This window comes from Vombatus ursinus, unplaced genomic scaffold (genome assembly GCF_900497805.2).
Source record: "Vombatus ursinus unplaced genomic scaffold, bare-nosed wombat genome assembly UNPS02015406.1, whole genome shotgun sequence".
Taxonomy (NCBI): Eukaryota; Metazoa; Chordata; class Mammalia; order Diprotodontia; family Vombatidae; genus Vombatus; species Vombatus ursinus.
This window is the reverse complement of record NW_020955184.1, coordinates 1,495,462-1,517,151: the sequence shown is the minus strand read 5'-3', so window position 1 is coordinate 1,517,151 and position 21,690 is coordinate 1,495,462. Positions and strand designations below refer to the sequence as shown.

Here is a 21,690-nt window from a genome sequence, read left to right as displayed (position 1 = left end):
ATGATCTTTGGGTTTATCCAACTTTAGATTACTGTGTTCATTTGTTTTTGTATGTTGTGTACCTAATCAGTTTCAGTAATCAACCTCTCTATTTCTTACCCAGTATCAAATTGTTTTAACAATCACAGCTTTGTTGTATAATTTGAAATCTGGTACTAGTAGGCCATCTTTCTTCCTATTTTTTTTATTGATTCCTATGATATTTGTGACATTTTGTTCCTTCACAACAAAAACAACTTGGAACTATGCCCAAAAAGTTATTAAACTGTGCATATCCTTTGATCCAGTGACAACTATAATACAAAGAAAATATTTTTTAAAAAAAGAGGAAAAAGGCCTCTATGTAAAAAAAAGATGAATTTTGTTATTTTTTTTCTAGCTCTATAAAGTAATCTTTTGGTAGTTTGATTGGCAGGCACAGAATAAGTAAATTAATTTAGACAATATCATTTTAATCGTCTTATCCAACTCATTAGCAATTAACATTTTTCTAATTATTTAGATCTTTCTTTATTTGTGTAAACAGTGCTTTATAATTATGTCCATAGAGTTTCTATGTACGTCTTGGTAAGTAGACTCCCCAGAATTTTACACTGTCAGTACTTATTTTTAACAGAATTTATCTATATCTCTTCTTGATGGATTTTGTTAGTAATATACAGAAATGCTGATGACTTCTCTGGGTTTATTTTATTTTTGTTGAAGGTGTTAATTGTATTACGTAGTTTTTTTAATGACTCTTTAGAGTTCTTTAAGTAAATCATTGTATCATCTGAAAAAAAATAGTGATAATTTTATTTGCTCTTTGCCTATGTATATGCCTTCAATTTTTCTTTTCTTACTGCTGTAGCTAGCATTTTGACTACAGTATTGGATAGTAATGATAATATTGGACATCCTTGTTGTGCCTCTGATCTTACCGGAAAGCCTCTAGCTTATCCCCATTACAGATAATTCAGGTTCTTAGTTGTATATAGATACTACCTATCATTTTAAGAAAAGCACCATTTACTTTGATGCTTTCTGTGTTTTGTTTTATTTTTTAACAAGAATGGGCATTGTATTTGGCCAAAAGTATTTTCTGCATCTATTGAGTAATCCCATGATTTTGATGTTTTTTTATATTAATAATGTCAATTATGTTTGTTGTTTTCCTAATAGAATGTCCTAACTGGGCCACCACAAATTTGTTACATAACTACAACTGGGCCCTTAATGCTTCAAGGAAATCCTTTCATACCATTAATCAATTTATTATCCCATTCAACACGGTTTTCAAAAAAAATAAATTTAGGCTTTCTTGCCTTGAACCTTTCTTTCTTTATATACATATATATGTATATGTATGTATATATATGTATATATATATACACACATATATATTTATTTTTTCCCTCAATTAGATGTTTAAACAATTTTTATAACATTTGATTTTAAAAAAAGTTTTGAGTTCCAAATTGTATCACTCCCTCCCTCCCCTCATCCCTCCTTGAGACAATAAGTAATCAGATATTAGGTTATACATGTGTAATCATGTAAAAGATTTCTGTATTAGTCATTTTGTACAAGAAGACTAGAATAAAAGAAAAAGAATGAAAGTAAGAAAGTGAAAATAGTATGCTTCAGTCTGTATTCAAACAATATCAGTTATTTCTCCAGAGGCAAACAGTATACTTCATCATAAGTCTTTTGGGATTGTTTTAGATCATTATATTGCTGAGAACAGTTGTCATTCATAGTTCTTTGTCAAACAATATTGCTGTTATTGTGTATGACATTCTCCTGGTTCTCTTCATTTCACTTTGTATCAGATAATGAAAGTCTTTCCAAGTTTTTCTGAAATCATCCTGCTTGTCATTTCTTACAACACAATAATATTCCATTATAATCATATACCATAGCTTATTTACGCCATTCCCCAATTTATGGACATCCCCTTGATTTCCAATTCTTAGCCACCACAAAAAGAGTTGCTATAAATATTTTATACAAATAGGTCCTTTTCTATTTTTTGGATGTCGTTGGGATATAGACCTAGCAGTGTTATTGCTGAATCAAAGAGTATACAGTTTTATAGCCCTTTGAGCATAGTTCCAAATTGGTCTCCAGAATGGCTGGATCAGTTCATAACTCTACCAACAGTGCATTAGTGTCCCAGTTTTCCCACATCCCCTCAAACATCCATCACTTTCCTTTTTTGTCATATTTAGGTGAGGTGATACCCCAGAGTTGTTTTGATTTTCATTTTTCTAATCAATAGTGATTCAGAGCATTTTTTAACCTTTCTTTCATGGCTACTGTTCCCATCTCTTAAATAAGAACTCTCCCCACCCCCAACCTCCAGCTGAGAGCCTTATTTCACTTTTCACTGAAAAAATTAAGCACTTTCCCCAAGAGTTCCCTATTTTTTCCTCCTCTTTATCTCACATACCTTCTATTATCATCTCCTCCTTCACCCCCATCTCACATGAAGAAGTGGCTTTTATCATTGCCAGGGCTAACACTTCTACATGCAAATGTATCTTTCCCACAAGTGGTGGTGGTGATGATTCAATCTGCTTGGCACATGCTGCCTCCTGTCTTAACTCCTTAACTTTCTTGAGGAGTTAAGGAAAGAAGAATGATTTTCTATTTTGCTACTATATATACTGTTATTACTCCTATCCTAAGATGATGTTGTTGATGATGATGATGATTATGATGGCCATACTTAATTTAATCTAGCTGTTTATGATAGTTTATAGACTAATTCATCATGGTTTAGAAATTTCACTACTTTTCAAGTTCTGAAATCCCCACAAAACACAGCAATGGGACCCTTTAATTCCACACTGAAGTAATCAGAACTGCAAATCAGCATGGTGTAGCAAGTGACCAAACCTTTAGCTTCAGAATCTGGTGACCTGGAGTCCATTCCTCACTCTGTCACTAACTAGGTATATATCCTTCATGTGACCTTTCTGGGATTTGTTTCCTCATCTGTAAGATAGATGATTTATACTAATTCAAAAGTTCTATTCAGCTCTAATATGATGTATTTTTGCAGGATTCACAGAGAAAACATTTCCTGCTCTTTTCTGATATGGCATGGATTTTTCCAACTCTACCTTTCATTAAAGAATGAGTTCTTAACCTGGAGTTGATGGATCCCAAAGGGTTCGTGGATAGATTACAAGGACTCTGTGAAGTTAGATGGGGGAAAAGTCTCTACTTCATTTAAATTCTTCAGGCAATTTGGCATTTCTTTCAATTATGAATGAATGAGATTATTCTAAGAAGGGGTCCAAAGGCTTCACCAGAATGCCAAAAGGGTCCTTTTCAAAAAGAAGTTAATAACTTACAACAGTATCAAAAGATATAGACTATTCATTAATACTTTAACAAATAGACATTTTTAAACAGAGTTTCCCATTCATTCAACTCACTCAAACAAAGCAATGTAAATGTAGACTATTGGACAGGTTATGAAAACATAGTATTTTTGCCTTTTTTAGGGATATACATTAAAATCAATTTCAACCTGTATTTAAATTTCATACATATCTCCCTCTGTCTAAGACTCTGCTTGGTAGTTAGATATAAAAAGTATAGCCATTTAATATATAGTGTTTAAATGCAGTAGTCATTTAAATGCAAATGATAGTGTATATGTATTTATAGAAATTAGCTAATTAGACTAAAGTATTAAAAGGAGTTTATTTGTAAACTCAATTTTAAGTCATTTTCTTATATTCAACTTTGTTAAGAATTTAGCAAAACTGTCACGAATAGCAACTATAATGGAATATTTTTTTTAATTTATTAAGGATTTAATAGATTCAGATCATTGTACTAGGCATGGGTGATATGCCTTCAAGAATTATAGACTAGTTGGATGATACACAACTTGCTAGAGAACAAAGTAATTCACAAGGAGAGTGAGGGAGGGGTTAGTAAAGAGAGGTTGTGAATTCAAGGAAGGTATCTTGAAGGAGGCAGCATTTCAACAAATTTTTGAGCATCACAGCTCTGTTATTTTCTACCTATATGACCTTGGGATAATAAATGAATCTCTTTGTTCTTTGCTTTCCTCATCTATAAAATAAGGTCCTTGCAACTAAACGAATTCTAAGGTCCCTTCTAGCACTAAATGATATGATCTTATATATCGACCAGGATTCAGTAGGAAGAAAGCCAGTGCAGAGCATTCCAGGCATAGGGGACAAACAGTGGGAACAAAAGCCTAGGTCCAATAAAGTACAGGGTATATAAAGAGACCATTAGTAGTCTAGTTGGCCAGGTTCAGAAACTATCTATTAAGGAAGAATGAGAAATAAGACTTTTAATTGGATTGCATCAGATTGTGGAAGACTGGGATGAAAAAAGCTAAACTTTGCAGGGCAGGCAACATGAATTTATTGAAAGATACTGAACACAAAACAATCAGATCTATGCGTAAATCACATATGTTTGACAGTTGTGTGAAGGGAGAGGGCAAAGAGAGACAGGAAGACCAGTTAGGAGGCTACTGAAAAAGGCCAGCTAGTAATGAGTGTTTCTGCTAGAGTAAACATACAGAAGATGGGACAAATGTGAGAGATATTACAGAAGACATTCCAATTATATGTTCCCCAAAGTATCCAACTTGTATAAAAGCTTGCCATCTTCATCATAAGATGTTTGGTGCCAAACAACTCAATTCAAAAAACCACAAAGTCCTTGCTCTCTCAAATTTTATAATCTAAGACAGACAGCATTGACATGAACAGACAGATACAAAGACAATCACAACTGTATATAAACACTCAATTAAAGTGTTTTCATTACATGTAATCAGTGGAACAAATGTATTTCACATGGTGAAAAGTGAAGACTGTCTGGACAGTTATGTCTTACATAATAAGAAAATGAATTTAGGATAAAGGCCTCATATCTCAAAGACTAAATGTGACCTTTAGTCAAGTGCAGCTATTTGTTTTAGCATGATTCTGTATTCAGATTTTATTGTAGAGAAAGGGGAATTTATTCAATTCACCCAATATAATAAATACCAAGCCAGGTCAGTGAGGAAGTGAGCTTCTCCAACATTCTGATATCACTAAACTCATTAACATGCTCTCTGCAGAGCATTCTCTTTCACAAAGGGCTGAAACTTTTCCTTGAATCTGGGAGACTGAAACTCTAGTTCTGGTCACATTGCTAATGACTCACAGAGTCATGGGACAGAGAGAAGGATTAGAGGTGGGAGAGAAGGAAAAAAAGCTACTAAGGACATAAGGGAGTTCAGAACCTGTACCACAATGGGAAACTAGGGTGAACCAGTGGCATGTTAGTAAAAGAAAGACTCTGAGGAGTAAGTCATTTCACATGAGGCAATGCACTGAAGCTGTCCTTCTGTGACCAATATCAGTTATGGGCTAAAATTCCTTACCTTTTGTTTGTTTAAATCAATAAATATTAAATAAGGACCTACTGTGTGTTCAACACTGTGCTAGGCATTGAAGATACAAAGACAAAAGTGAAATAGTCCTTGCCCTCAAGAATATTTCATTCTATTTGGTAAACAATATATATTTATCCATGAATTTCATACATATTTATACAGCATATAAATATATACAAGGCATACAGACATCTCCACTTCACGTTAAACAACTTATTTAAGGATTTTGAAAATGACTTTTGACTGATGGAATGTGGCAGTTCCCTTTATCAGCATATAGCCTATTTGAGGGCAATAAATAAACATAAGCATCACATACCAAAACAGAACACCACAATTTTTTAATCTGGCTCTTATATTGCTTTGAATGTTGGGTGGTAAGTGTTTATTGGTCACACATCATCATCATCATCATCATCCTTTACATTAATGTAATACTTTATAGCTTATAAATCGCTTTCCTCAAGCAATTAGTATAAATATTATAATTCCCATTGTATAGATGGAGAAACTAAGGTTCAGAGAGGCTATAATTTGCCCACAGTTGCATGACTAGTGAGTCAAAGCCATGACAAAAGACCAAATTCAGGGCTTTTTACACTTTGTCATATTTCCTTTCAAAAACAAAGGACATTATAAGAATTTATGTATCATAACCTGTGTAGAGTTCATCTCTACATGGCTCTTATTTCAACAAATGCACTAATTCTCAGTCCAGCAATCTGGGAATATGAGCCAAATTTACTTAATTTCTTTTGGTTCCATAGTACATGATTCTGCCTCTTCCACATTATATTTGACTAAAGGGGACTAAATTATTTCATTCTTCCAGCTTCTCACCACCTTAGAAACTCTGGGATAGGATGAAAATGAATTGTTTTCAAAAGGTGCAATAGCTAAGCCCTTACCAGTGTAACACTGTTGGTTATGAGTATAACCATGTAGTGTGGAGTTTGCTGAAGATATTATATCACCACCCTCTCCCTATTTTTTTGTCTCTGGAAATTTAACCACAAACTGTTACAATTACTAGATTTTTTTAACCTGGGCAATATAAAGACCGCTCAGGTCCATAGAGTCTTCTTCTTCACTCTTTTTATGAAGTTCATATTATGGAAAAAGTTGGAAGTACAATCACAATAGCTCAGAGCCCCCAGTTAGGAAAATATCTAACATTTTGACAGAAATTTGTTCTCTGTTCTAATTTAAGTTTATGTTTATCTCTAGATAACATCTGGCTTCTTTATTGTTAAGATAAAATGCAGGTTACCAGAAACACTAGGGCAAAAAAAAAACCCAATAGGATATATTACAAAGTCTATTAATGAAGAGACTCTGGAAGGGGAAATTGGGGGAAGAGCAGGCTTTCTTCTTGGAATTCCTACATTTCCCAGAGAGTTGAGTAAAAGAAGCAGCTTTTCTGTTTCAAGGTGCCTTTAGGGGCTGATGATCTCCACCTTCTTTGCTGTAGCTCAGCCCTGCTTTGTTTTTCCTCTTTTCACCTGTTTCCCCTTTGCATCCAATTCTTTCTGGTTCAACTCTTGAGGTCTCCCTTATTCCTTTTACTCTATCTGTGGAAGACTGTGTATCTCTTTAAAAACTCCAAAGTTTGATTTGATTTTGTAATCCGACTCAAACAGCTTGATAACTCCCAAAGAGGTCTCAGGGTGGAGAAAGAATGTTTATCCCTTTGAACTACAAATTCCAGGATGCCATTCAGTTCTCAAAACCCTATTACACTAAAATTACAACTCATTGAATCTGATCTCATTCATTCAAAACAGCCCACATGAATTTCTATAGTTTCTAAAAACAAACTTTGAGAAATTTTTTAAAAATTCCTAATCCTCCTTAATCTCTCACTGAATTATGTGGAATAGTAAATGCCTCACCTGCTTGTATAACTTGAGCTTTATGGACCAGAGCATTCTCAGTCTGTGCCCAATATTTCTTAGAACTCTTAGAAATGAGAGGTTTCTTCTTACAACAAGGGAAAATGTAATTGTTGTTGAGTGCATCTGGGTTCATGCAATTAGAGTGGTGTGAGAGGGCTACAGAAAGGTGTAAGGATTGATGTATTTTTATCCATTTTCAATGCAACTTTGCTTATTCCTCTGGGCTTTGATTTCACAATTTATGATATAACGATCCTGGCTGAAGGAAACTGCATTCCTGCACATAGAATACCTCTTTATTGATGTTCAAGAAACTTAATAATAAAAATAACATCCCAATATAATAATTGGGTATCAGAAGGGAGGGGGTCCTTTCTGAATATTTATTTTAGCTAGGACAAAATCCTAACTCTTTAATCACAGACAAAAAATGAGGTACTGTTAATTTTTATTAGGTATATATATTTGATGTAACACACATACATACTTACATACATACAAACATACATACATGCATACATACATAGTCATTCCTAGCCCTATCAAATTAAACTCTATTCCTATGCAACTCAGCCTTTTCATTTCTATACCTCATTAAACTACAGAACCTAAGGATGCTCTTGAGACATGTTTGTAACTAGAAAACCTTTTTAAAGTTCATAAGGGAGATAAGAAAATTAGGAAAGGGATGAGAAAAATTGACAGAGTTTTTAAAAATAACTAAATAACTAGCTGAACTTTACAGAAAAAGTATAAAATTATATAATACGTGAGAGGCAAAATTGGTCAAGTAGATAGCTATGTCTTATAAGTAGGGAGACTGATTGGGGGACTTGCAAGTCATACAGCTAGCAAATAAGAGAACTGGGATTCATACTCATTTTTTCTGACTCTAAGATCAATATTCTTTCTACTATTATACCTCCAGCTCATTTTATAGATGAGGACCTGAGGCAAACAGGTTTAAGTGACTTGCCCAGGGTCACACATAGAGCTAGGAATTGTCTGAGCCCACATTTGAACTCATGAAGATGGCCAGACACTTTCTCCACTGCACCACCTAGCTGCCCCATTGAGCTTGTTTAAAACATAATTAAATGCTTGCTAGCTATGTGACTATGGGCATGTAACATGACTACTCATCCTCAGTTTTCTTGTATATAAAATGGACGTGATAATTAAATTGAATATATTTTAGTACCTATTACATGCAAGACACTATAAAAGGCATGAGGGATATGAAAGATTAAAAAAAATGACCTGGTCCCTACTCTCAAAAGTTTACACTCTCTTCCTTGAGGAATTGATGAGAAGAAAATAACTTTGTAAGCTCTGAAGGGCTATAGAAATGTGAGTTATTATTCTTACAATTTAGATTCTCTTAGACTTAACTTGTGTCTCTTCTATTCTCAACAGCACCCCCTTTTCTTTCCTTCTGACTTCTTCTCTGCCCCAGCATGCTGTTATCCCTCTCTTCCCACACCCTAGACCCATTCAGAAATCTCTGTGTGCTCAAAGTAGGTGGGAAGGAGAAGGCAGAAGGGTTGTTCATTCTCCCTAAAGGAAGAAATTTTAGTTCAGGAGGTTATTTTCTGACATACTGCTCAGCAGCAGGGAATGTAGTCATAGCCAAGACAAGCAAGAGAGTCAGTGGGAAACACCTATCCAAACAGCAGTGGTGATTCTGTTCTCCTAGCCATCAAAAACAGGGAGTCATTTTTTTCCCCTGTGTAATTTTCACCTTTTGGTAATGAGAAGGGAAAAGCACAACTAATATAGACTAAAGAGATATGATAGCTTAAGAGTTACAATGATTGAAACTCTGAAAAACTAGGGTAAATAAGAAGGTAACTACACCCTCTAATAAAAAGTTCTCATTTATATTTAGTTTAGCATTTTCTTTATAAGAACCCAGTGAGGTATGTAGTTAAGTTATTACTATTGTCATTTAACAAATGAGGAAACTGGGAGATTAAACAACTCATCCATCATCACATATCTAGCTACTAAGTATCAGAGTCCAGATTCAAACCAGTTTCACCCAATTCTAGATGAAGTTTTGCATAAAGTTCTTTTGAAGCAGTGGCCAACCAAGGTCGGGGTCAAGCAGGCGTATTATGAATACCTAAGATATTCATAGACCTAATACATTCCAAACTCAGATATGGCACTGTGTCATTTATTTTTATGAACTCAAATTGTGTATCCTACAGGCACCTTCCTACACCAAATTCATCAATGGCAAGAGAACAAGTCACTTAACATATCTGGGCCTCATTTTCCTCATGTGTAAAATGAAAAGATTGGACTAGATGATCCCTGAATCCCCTCCAGTTCTTCATCTTTGATCTTATGATGAAGGCCAGATTTATCTGACAGAAATAAAATGTTCTAGTCCTGATCAAGTAATATTCTTACTAGAAAAAAGAGAGAGTCTAGCATCCCAGGTACTGTCTAAAAAAGGCAGATACTTCACATTAAAATGCTCTGAACAAATGGATGGCCAGGCCATTATGTAGAAGAACTACCTTGATAACACAGGGAATGAAAAATGTTCTGGAATTTCCTTCTTGCTCTGGTTGATGTGACTGTGGGTAAATGTATTATCTTGTCACTGCATGCTGTAAATTATATTTTCCCACAAGAATGGTGTTATAAATTGTGTTTAAGTTCCAAGGTTAGCACTTGAAAACCTGTTTAAATCCATAAAGACACTATTTTTTCCAAATTCCAAATAACCAATGTAATAAACTTTAAAATCCAACTTATTTGCAAAGGGAATATTTAGAAACCAGCAAGAAATGGCAAAATAAGATGAAGCAGTACAACTCAGCTCTCTCTCACAACTACTACAAGAAAAGATAGATTGTAAAAACAATAGGGAATTGGAGGGGTGGGTCACTTGAGCCTTACTTTCTAGAACACACACACACACACACACACATACACACACATTTTTAGTGAATATTCATATTAACTCAACAGGGAAATAGTAAAAAAAAATTGGGACTGAAGGGAGATAAATAAGGATGAGATTCAGAAAGAGATTATGTACAAGCAAAACAAATTCTGGCCTCAGAAAGGGCGTTGTGAGGGGAGGTTTGAAAAGACAGAATGAAAGAGTAAGAACCTATCACTGGAATCTGGGCTGGGGAAAGGGAAGAAAGGCAGAGGAGCAAAAGCAGAATGCATCAAGCAGAGAATACTAGTTCTTCTCTCTCAACACTCTACTTTGTAAAAAGGAAAGGGGATACAAAGACAGAGAAATAGGTAAGAATAGAATGGAGGGAAATACACAATTAAAAAGCATAACTATGAATGAGAATGAGATGAACTTACCCATAAAATGAAAGAGTACAGAAAAATGGATTAGAAAGAAGAATCCAAAATAAGAAATATATTTTTAAAAATATTCACACAAACTTAAAATAAAGGGACAGAGTAAATTTCATTATGCTTTAGCTGAAGTTGAAAAAAAAAGGCAGAGGTAGCAATTATGATTTAAGGTAAGGAAACAACAAAAGCAAACTTGATTAACAGAGATTGAAAGATGACACCATTCATAATGAATTAATATCAGTATTTAGCATATACTCCTCTAATATCATCGCATGAAAATATTTAATGGAAAATTTAAATGAATTACAGGGACAAATAAACAAGCAGTAAAACTATGATAATTGGGGACCTTAAAGCATCCCTTTCAGATCCAGACAAAGCTAACATTCAAAAAAAAGAAGAAGAATCTGAATAGAATTTTTGAAAAGTTCACTGAGATAGAGTTCTGGCAATATGTGAATGGAAATAAAAAGGAGTACACATATTTTTCACCAGTCATGTATTAAGACAAAAAAACCTCACTAAAATATTCAGAAGAATGGAAATATCAAACACATTCTTTATTGACCACAAGTAAAAGACCTTTGGAGAAAGGATTAAAAGTAATTGGATGCTAAATAACTTAATTCTGAAGAATTGGTTCAGCAAAGACTGAATCATAGAAATAATATACTATCAGAAAAAATGACAATGAGATAATATGTCTATATTTTGGTGTTGCAGTCAAAACAATTCATAAAGGGAAATTTATATCTTGAAATGGTTACACCAACTAAATAGAGAAAAATGAGATCAATGAATTGGGCATGCAATTTTTTTTTAAATCTGGGAAAATAAGGAAATTAAAAAACTCAAGCTGAACATAAAATTAGTTATCTGAAAAACAAAAAAGAAAAAGATTTAAAATTTAGATAAACAGTATTGAATTAATAAAGAAAACTAGAAACACCTCTATAGAAGAAAATAGAAAATCATTACTAATTTGAATTTTTTAAAGTAAAAGGAAAACTAATTGCCAGTATCAAAAAATGGACAAGGAAAACTCACAGCAAATAAAAAAGAAATAAAGAAAATTATTAGAAACTTTTTTGGATCACCTGCATGTCAGTAAAACTGCCAACTTACTAAATACATGAGTACTTACAAAAATACTGAATGAACATATTAATAGAAAAAATAAAAAACTTTTAAAATTCCATTTTTAAAAAAAAAGATCATAAATGAATTCAAAGATTTAAAATAATTGGACTATGCCAATTCAAAAGGAAATTCTACCAAAAATTCAAAAAATAACTTATTCTGATATTACATAAACCATTCAAAAAACCCAGTTCAATAAGCTATTACAGGGGGCAGAGCCAAGATGGCAGAGTAAGAGCAGCGACTTGCTTGAGCTCTCCCCTAAACCCCTCCAAATACCTGTAAAAATTACTCTAAACAAATTCTAGAGCAGCAGAACCCACAAAGACATAGTGAAACAAATTTGCAGCCGAAGACAACTTGGATGGTTGATGGAAAAGGTCTGTTACGCCATCTGGGAGAGAAGCACAGTTCAGCACAGGCCACTCAGGCAAAGACAGGGCCATAGCATACCTGGAAGAGGTCTCGGGGGCTGAATCATGGGTAGCTGTGTCAGTTTCTAGACTTCTCAACCCACAAATGCCAAAGACAACTTAAAAGATCAGCGGCAAAGCTCTGTTGGACCTGGGTGATAGAAGAGCACAGTCTGGCCCCAGTCCTGGCGCAGCCCTAGCATGAAGGCCACAAAGTCAGTGGCTGCTTCTGGACCACTCAGCCCACAGACAGTGCGGGGATTGAGTGGCTGATAAGAGAGGGATTGCAGGAAACTCTTAGCTGGTGCTGAAGCAGGATTCTCTTGCTTTGCCTATCCTTGGATCTGAGTCACAGTCTTGGGGCAAAGCGAAGCACTGTTGTGGCAGAGCTTGTGGTGGCAGCGGAGAGGGAATCTTCCTCACAGTTCTAAGGCAGAAAAGAGTCCTTGTGGTGACTCACAAACCAGAATACAGGCCAGAAAAAGAGTAAATACCTCTCCTTTGATCATACCACTTTGTAAGAACTGCAAATTTACAGGTCCCTCTGAAATTCAAGCATCTCTGAAAATAGCTGCACAAAACCCCTGAAGCTTGGGAATGTACACCCTCCACACTGAAAGCAGAGACGTACCTTAACAAACAGTTAAAAAGTCAAACAATTGGCAATGAGCAAACAGCAAAAAAAAAAAAAAAAATCCAAAAACTCAGACTATAGAATCTTACTTTGGTGACAAAGAAGATCAAAACATACAACCAGAAGAAGACAACAAAGTCAAAGCTCCTACATTCAAAGCTTCCAAGAAAAATATGAATTGGTCTCATGCCATGGAAGAGCTCAAAAAGGATTTTGAAAAGCAAGTAAGAGAAGTAGAGGAAAAATTGGGAAAAGAAATGAGAGTGATGCAAGAAAATTAGGAAAAATGAATCAATAACTTCCTAAAGGAGGCCCAAAAAATGCTGAAGAAAATAACACTTTAAAAAACAGACTAGGCCAAATGGCAAAAGAGGTCCAGAAAGCCAATGAGGAGAATGTCTTAAAAAGCAGAATCAGACAAATGGAAAAGAAAGTCCAAAAGCTCACTGAAGAAAATAATTCCTTAAAAATTGGAATGGAGCAAATGGAAACTAATGATGCTATGAGAAATCAAGAAAATATACAACAAAACCAAAAGAATGAAAAAAAAAAAGACAATGTGAAAAATCTCATTGGAAAAACAACTGACCTGGAAAATAGACCCAGGAGAGAGAATTTAAAAATTATTGGACTTCCTGAAAGCCATGATCAAAATAGACACCATCTTTCAAGAAATTATAAAAAAAAAATTATCAAGGAAAACTACTTTGATATTCCAGAACCAGAGGGTAAAAGAGAAATTGAAAGAATCCACCTATCACCTCCTGAAAGAGATCACAAAAGGAAAACTCCTAGGAATGTTATAGCCAAATTCCGGAGTTCCTAGTTCAAGGAGAAAATAGTGCAAGCAGCCAGAAAGAAACAATTCAAATATCGTGGAACCACAGTGAGGATTACACGGGACCTTGAAGCTTCTACATTAAAAGATCAGGGGCTTAGAAAATGATATTCTAGAAGGCAGAGGAGCTTGGATTACAGCTAAAGATCACCTACCCAGCAAAACTGAGTATAATCCTTCAAGGGAAAAAATGGATTTTCAATAAAATAGAGCACTTTCAAGCATTCTTGATGAAAAGACCAGAGCTGAATACAAAATTTGACTTGTAAATACAAGACTCAAGAGAAGCATGAAAAGGTAACCAGGAAAGAGAAATCATATGGGACTTATTAAAGTTGAATTGTTTACATTCCTACATGGAAAGATGATATTTGTAACTCATGAGACCTTTCTCAGTATTAGAGTAGTTCAAGGGAATATATATATATACATATATATATATATTATATATATATACATATACACGGAGGGCATAGGGTGAGTTGAATATGAAGGAATGACAGCTAAAAAATAAAATTAAAGGGTGAGGGGATTGTACTGGGAGAATGAGAAAGAGATAGGTAGAATAGGGTAAATTATCTCACATAAAAGAGAGAAGAAAAAGCTTTTACAGTGGAGGGGGGAAATGAGAGGGAATGAGTGAATTGTACTCTCATCAGATTTGGCTTAAGGAGAGAATAACATACACATTCAATTGGGTATGGAAATCTATCTTACCCTACAGGAAAATGGGTGGGGGAAGGGATAATAGGGTGGGGATGATAGAATGGAGGGCAGACTGGGGGAGGGGGCAATCAGAATCAAACACTTTTGAGGAGGGACAGGGTCAAATGAGAGAAAGGAATAAACAGGGGGCAGGATAGGATGGAGGGAAATATACTTAGTTTTTTACAACATGACTATTATGGAAGTGTTTTTCATGACTACACATGTATAACCTATGTCAAATTGCTTGACTTTTCAATAAGGGTGGGTGAGGAGGGAGGAAGGGAGAGAATTTGGAACTCAAAGTTTTAAAAACAAATGTTAAAAAATGTTTTTACATGCAACTGGGAAATAAGATATACAGGTAATGGGGTATGGAAATCTATCCTGCCCTACAGGAAAATAGAAGGGAAAGGGGATCAGAGAAGGTGGGGGGGGTGTGATAAAAGGGAGGGCAAGTTGGGGAAAGGGATATTCAGAATGCTTGCTATCTTGGAGTGGGGGGGAGTAGAGAGATAAGGAGAAAATTAGAACTCAAAAATCTTGTGGAAGTGAATTTTTAAAACTAAAAATTAATTAATTAATTAATTGAAAATAAATAAATAAGGTATCACACCAAACTCCTTCTGTTATACATACTTAGTCAATCAGGGAGAGGCAAGTCAGAAGAAAAAATATGTAGCCAATATTCATGCAAAACATTCAAGTAAAATACTAGTAAAGAGGTTACAACAAGAGTGTACTGATATATTTTTAACAACCAGTTTTCTGAAAATGCACTGTATATATTTTAAGTTTAATCTGCATTATTAATACTTTCTCCATTATTTTCATAGGTCCAGACAATGAAAAAAAATAATAATCCAAGTCCTGATTTGTACTGTTTGCTGATTTTGGAGGTGTAATTGTTCTCCAGTAAAAATTTAATAATTAACTCTTACTAGGTGGTACAATCTGTATCCAGCACTACAGAACATACCAAAAAGAAAATTTGCTATGATCAGAAAGGACCCATGTAAGGAATGTAATATTGGTTTATTTAGGAAAATTATGAACATAATAGACCATATTAATTATAACAATAATAAGATTTGCATGCTTATTTCAATAAATAAAAAAAGCTTTTGACAAAATAGAATGTTTATTTTGGTTAAAAAAAACAATGGGGGGAAAAATTAGAGGCTTTTCCAATAAGACCCGGAATAAAACAAAGATATGAGTTAATATGATGCTAAAAATGGTAGTTACTGCAATAAAAGAAGAAAATGAAATTGAAAGAATAAGCATAGGCAAAAAGAAAATAAAATTATTACTATTATTAGATGATATAATGGTTTATTTAGCAAAATTTAGAGAGCAAACTTAAAAAAAAACCTCATACTCAGGGAAATAATGATAAAAGTAGGAAGGATATCTACCAATACTAAATCTCAAACTAAGCTATGTAAAAGTAATTATCAAAGCTAACCAGTACTGGCTGAAAACAGAGAGATTGATCAATGGAACAGATTATATACATACATACAAAAGTAAATTAATATAGTAATAAAGAGTTCCATAAACCCAAAGGCCACAGCTATCAGACAATCAACTCACTTTTTGATAAAACCTATTGAGAAAATTGAAAATCATTCTGTTAGCAATTAGGTATAAATATCACACTCCATGGTGAGGATGGCAAGGATTTCAGAGTTAAAATTAAAATACTGAGTATATAAAATTGAAATAGTTTTGCACAAATAAAACCAAAGCAACTAAAAGTAGAATAGAAACAATAACTGAGAAAAATCTTTGCAACAAGTTTCTCTGCTAGGCGGTAAGGTGGTAGAGTAGATAAAGCAGTGGACCTGAAGTCAGGAAGATCTTACTTCAAATATGGCCTTGGACATTTACTAGGTGTTTGCCTCTGGGCAAGTCACTGTTTCCTCAAGTATAAAATGAAAATACTAATTTTCTCCTACCTCACAGGGTTTTTGCAAAGATCATATTAGATAATATTCAGTGCTTTACACAGTGTCTAGCTCATAGTAAGTATTTAATAAATGATTCTCTTCTCTTTCCTCCTTCTTTTCCCTGATAATGATCTAATTTAGAAGATATTTAAAAAACAAATTCAAGCTGATAAGAACACCATTCCCAAACACTTGGGGTCAGAAAAAGAGCTTTGAAATTTGCCAAAAGCAACATAGCCTCACTCTCTTCTTCCTTTTCAACTTCTGGCCCAATTCATTATCCAAAAGTACTGTCTACCTATCCCGGAGATAGGAGATATCTATATATCTATTTCTATACACACTCACTTCTAAGAGAAATGACTGGTTGGGTGGGTAGGATTGAGAATGACTTACTCTTTGTTAATGAGCTAGGATGTATAAGAGGAAGGATTTAAGTTTAGGTCTTCCTGACTTTTGAACTATTAAATTGTTAATTCCTTGAGGACAGGGAATGTATTTGTTTTTATTTGTATTTGTATCTCCCAGTGTTTAGCACAGTGGTCTATTGAGTGACATCAGGGGTTTACTGGCTAGATTTCTTTCTTAAAGACCAAGCCTTAAACCCAATTCACTCTGAATCTCTTGGATTGGACAAAAATAGGCCCCTACCCAAGCACCACTTAATGGCTACTTTTTGGGCCCTCCTAGCATAGAGTAAATGTAAATAGTAACTGTTTCTCTTTTGGCCAGAAACCCTGAGGGTCTTCCCCTCCCAGTTTGATTTTTTTTTATTGAAGGGGCCATTCCTTAACTTACTTCTTTAAAAAGTGGGCATTAACTCCCTCAAAGTGAGAACCTGAAAAGACACTAGCTTAAAATGACCAAAGTCTCCCACTGCATCCTGGGCCATCTCCAGTCATCCTGATCAATGTCTGGCCACTGGACCCAGATGGCTCTGGAGGAGAAACTGAAGCTGGTGACTTTGCATAGCCCTCCCTCACTCAAATCAAAGTCAATTGCAAGTCATGTTATCATCTTCCCTATGTCATGGTCCTCTTCAAGAACGGACAAACCATACACACACACACATACATATATATGCACACATTTGCATATTTGTGTATTACATATGTACAGATAGGTGTCTATCTCTGGGACAGATGATAGATTTATATATACATATATGTGTGTATGTATGTTTATGTGTATGCACACATACACATATATATGGTTAGGCAATCTCTGTAAGGTGTCCATTCAAATATTTGGATCAAATATTGAAATCTCTAAAATAGACATTCTTCACCAACTTAGCTTTTCCTTTGTGAATGGAGAAAGACATCCTCAGTCATATGATATCATTTTTCTTAAAGGCACTGCACATTCGCTGAATACACAATCAATTCTTTAATTACTTTGCAAGAAGCAGCATTACATCTTAGATAAAGAATAGAACTTGGAGTCAGGAAAACCTGGGTTTAGATCTTGCCTCTGATACAGTAGGTGTGTAAGTGAGTTAAATCATTCATCATTCTAGTGCTCTAGGAAATTCTTTTAAGAATTTAATTTGCAGGGGCAGAGCCAAGATGACAGAGTAAAAGAAGTGACTTGCTTGAGCTCTCCCCCAAACCCCTCCTAATACCTATAAAAATGGCTCTAAACAAATTCTAAAGCAGCAGAACCCACAAAAAGACAGAGTGAAACAAATTTCCAGCCCAAGACAACCTGGATGGTTGATGGGGAAGGTAAATCAAGATGGGCTGGGAGAGGAACACAGCGAACCTGGAGCAGGCCTCAGAGGACTGAATCGCTGGCAGCTGTGGCAGTTTCCAGAACTCTCAACCCATGAAGGCCAAAGACAACTTGGAAGGTCAGTGGGAAAAGTCTGTGTCTTTGGTGAGAGAGAGAAGTGAGATGGTCTCAGCTCCAGTCCCCGAGCTTGGCCCCAGGGGCAACGGCTGCCTCCTGAACTTCTGGCCCACAGACTGAGGGGGAATCAAGTGGCTGATCAGAGGGGGATTGCAGGTATCTCTCTGCTGCTGCAGGATTCTCTTGTTTTGCCCATGCTTAGATCTGGGTCACAGTTCTAGATGGCAGTCCTGGGGTTAGGAGGAACGCTGGCACGATGAAGCTTGTAGTGGCAGTAGAGAGGGAATCCTCCTCACAGTTGCAAGACAGAAAAGAGTGCTTGTAGTCACTCATAGACAAGAACACAGGCCAAGAAAGGAGTAAACACCTTGCCCTTGATCATAGCACCTCTGAAGAACTGAAAATTTACAGGTCCCTAGAAGTATCTCTGAAAACAGCTGCACAAAACCCCCCTTGGGACAGTACATTCTCCACACTGAAAACAGACCCCTACCTTAACAAAGAGTTTATATCTCAAGTAATTGGCTGAGATCATGAGAAGCACAAAAAGAGTCATATGTTATATATTATGTATATTATATTTATTGAATTGTATTATATTATAGTATAGTATATTATAATATGTCATATCATATCATATCATATCATATCATATCATATTATCTTACTTTGGTGACAAAGAAGATCAAAACATACAACCAGAAGAAGACAACAAAACCAAAGCTCCTACATCCAAAGCCTCCAAGAAAAATATGAATTGGTCCCAGGCCATGAAAGAGCTCAAAAAGGATTTTGAAAAGCAAGTAAGAGAAATAGAGGAAAAACTGAGAGTGATGCAAGAAAATCATGAAAAACAAGTCAACAGCTTACTAAAGGAAACCCAAAAAAATACTGAAGAAAATAGTACCTTAAAAAGTAGCCTAACCCAAATGGCAAAAGAGGTCCAAAAAGCCAATGAGGAGAAGAATGCCCTAAAAAGCAAAATTAGCCAAATGGAAAAGGAAGTCCAAAAACTTACTGAAGAAAATACTTCCTGAAAAATTATAATGGAGCAATTGGAAGCTAGTGACTTTATGATAAATTAAGACATTGCAAAACAAATCCAAAAGAATGAAATAATAGAAGAGAAAGTTAAATATCTCATTGGAAAAGCAACTGACCTAGAAAATAGATCCAGGAAAGAGAATTTAAAAAGTATTGGACTATCTGAAAGCCATGATCAAAAAAAGAGCCTAGACATCATCCTTCAAGAAATTATCAAGGAAAACTGCCCTGATATTTTAGAACTAGAGGCAAAATAGAAGAAAGAATCCACCGATCACCTCCTGAAAGAGACCCCAAAGGAAAACTCCTAGGAATATTGTGGCCAAATTCCAGAATTCCCAGGTCAAGGAGAAAATATTACAAGCAGTCTGAAAGAAATAATTCAAGTATTGTGGAAACACAATCAAGGTAACACAAGATTTAGCAGCTTCTATATTAAGGGACCGGAGGGCATGGGATATAATATTCTGGAGGGCAAAGGAGATAGATAGGATTACAACCAAGAATCACTTACCCAGCAAAACTGAGTATAATCCTTCAGGGGGAAAAAGGTCATTCAGTGAAACAAGGAACTTTCAAGGATTCTTGATAAAAAGACCAGAGCTGAATATAAAATTTGACTTTCAAATACAAGACTCAAGTGAAACATGAAGAGGTAAACAGGAAAGAGAAATCATAAGAGATTTATTAAGGTTGAACTGTTTGCATTCCTGCATGGAAAGATGATATTTGTAACTCATGAGTCCTTTGTCAGTATTAGGGTAGTGGTAGGGGAAAAAATTATATGTATGTATAGATAGATAGATAGATAGATAGATAGATAGATAGATAGATAGATAGAGATATAGATAGATAGAGGTCACAGGGTGAGTTGAAGATGAAGGGGTGATATCTGGAAAATAAAATTAAGGGGTGAGAGAGGATTATACTGGGAGACGAGAAAGGGAGAGGTAGAATGGGGTAAATTATCTCACATGAAACAGACAAGAAAAAGTGGAGGGGAAATGGGGGAAGGTGAGAGGGAATGAGGGAATCTTATTCTCATAGGATTTGGCTTAAGGAGGGAATAACATGCACAATTGGGTATGGAAATCTACCTTACCCTACGGGAAAATAAGGGGGAAAGGGACAAGAAAGCAGGGGGATGATAGAGGGGAGGGCAGATTGGGGGAGGGGATAATCAGAAGCAAACGCTTCTGAGGAGGGACAGGGTCAAAAGAGAGAACAGAATAAATGGGGGGGCGGGATAGGATTAAGGGAAATAGAGTTAGTTTTTCACAGCATGTCTACTATGGAAGTGTTTTGCATAACTGCATAACCTATATTTAGTTGCTTGCCTTATCAATGAGGGTGGGTGGGGAGGGAGGAAGGGAGAAAATTTGTAACCCAAAGTTTTAAAAGCACATGTTAAAAAAAATTGTTTTCACATGCAACTGGGCAATAAGAAATATAGGAAATGGGGTATTGACATATATCCTGCCCTACAGGAAAATAGCAGGGGTAGGGGATAAGAGAAGGTGGGGAGATATAGAAGGGAGGGCAGATTAGAGGAAGGGGTGTACAGAATGCATGCTATCTTGGGGGGGGATGAGATGGGGAGAAAATTTGGAACTCAAAGTCTTGAGGAAGTGAATGTTGAAAACTAAAAATAAATGAATTAAAAAGAAAAAAAAGGAATTTATTTTGCAGAGAAGTCACTAACTTGCATTGATAGATGGAAGTTTCTCATCCAGGAGTGTATTCTCTATATCAATGAAACCACAGGTATAATTCCTATCTCTATTTTATAGCATAGCCTCTGAGTAATGTAGCTTGAGTTTATGAGAGGGCCACAGCACATATTGAATTTGCACATATTTAATGTTGGTGAATTTAGTATATATTATAATGTGTTTTCTGGGTTTGAGCTGGGGCTACAGCATATTAAATAATGAAGTTTTATACTGCTGCTTGAAGATTATGTGCTCAAAATTGCTTCTGGATACCTTTGGCAAGAGTTACCAGTGATAAATCATGCATGACTGTTTATGATTATGATTATGTGCAATAACTTTCAATAAGTTTAAGAACCCTGTGGCCAAATTTCCTGTTTGCTGGGTTCTGAGCATTCCCTAATGGTGTAACATTTTGAAGGGATGTATTACCAGAGTCTCAGAATCAAACTGGAAATTGGAGTACCTGACAAATAGGAATTACTATACTTCTTATGCAGATATTTATCCAAAAAATACCTAGACATTTAGAACACACATACCTTTAAAAGAGTTGCAAGAATCTATGTGGCCAAACACTGCATCTAAAATTCCTTAATCATGATGTCCTTCTCAATAAGGTTATTAATATGCTACGGTAATGACCTAATCCTTTGATATCATGCAAAAAAAGAAAAGAAAAGAAAAAACCTCTAACAACCCCTATTATTCTATAGTTCTTCTTATTCCCAGAATTTGGGGTGCA

General features: G+C 35.3%; 1 protein-coding gene across 1 annotated transcript in view; it reads right to left on the bottom strand.

Annotated features, from left to right (window-relative positions):
• SLC25A21 (solute carrier family 25 member 21) overlaps positions 1-21,690 on the bottom strand; it is a 704,781-nt gene that overhangs the window by 444,437 nt on the left and 238,654 nt on the right. The window lies entirely within an intron of this gene.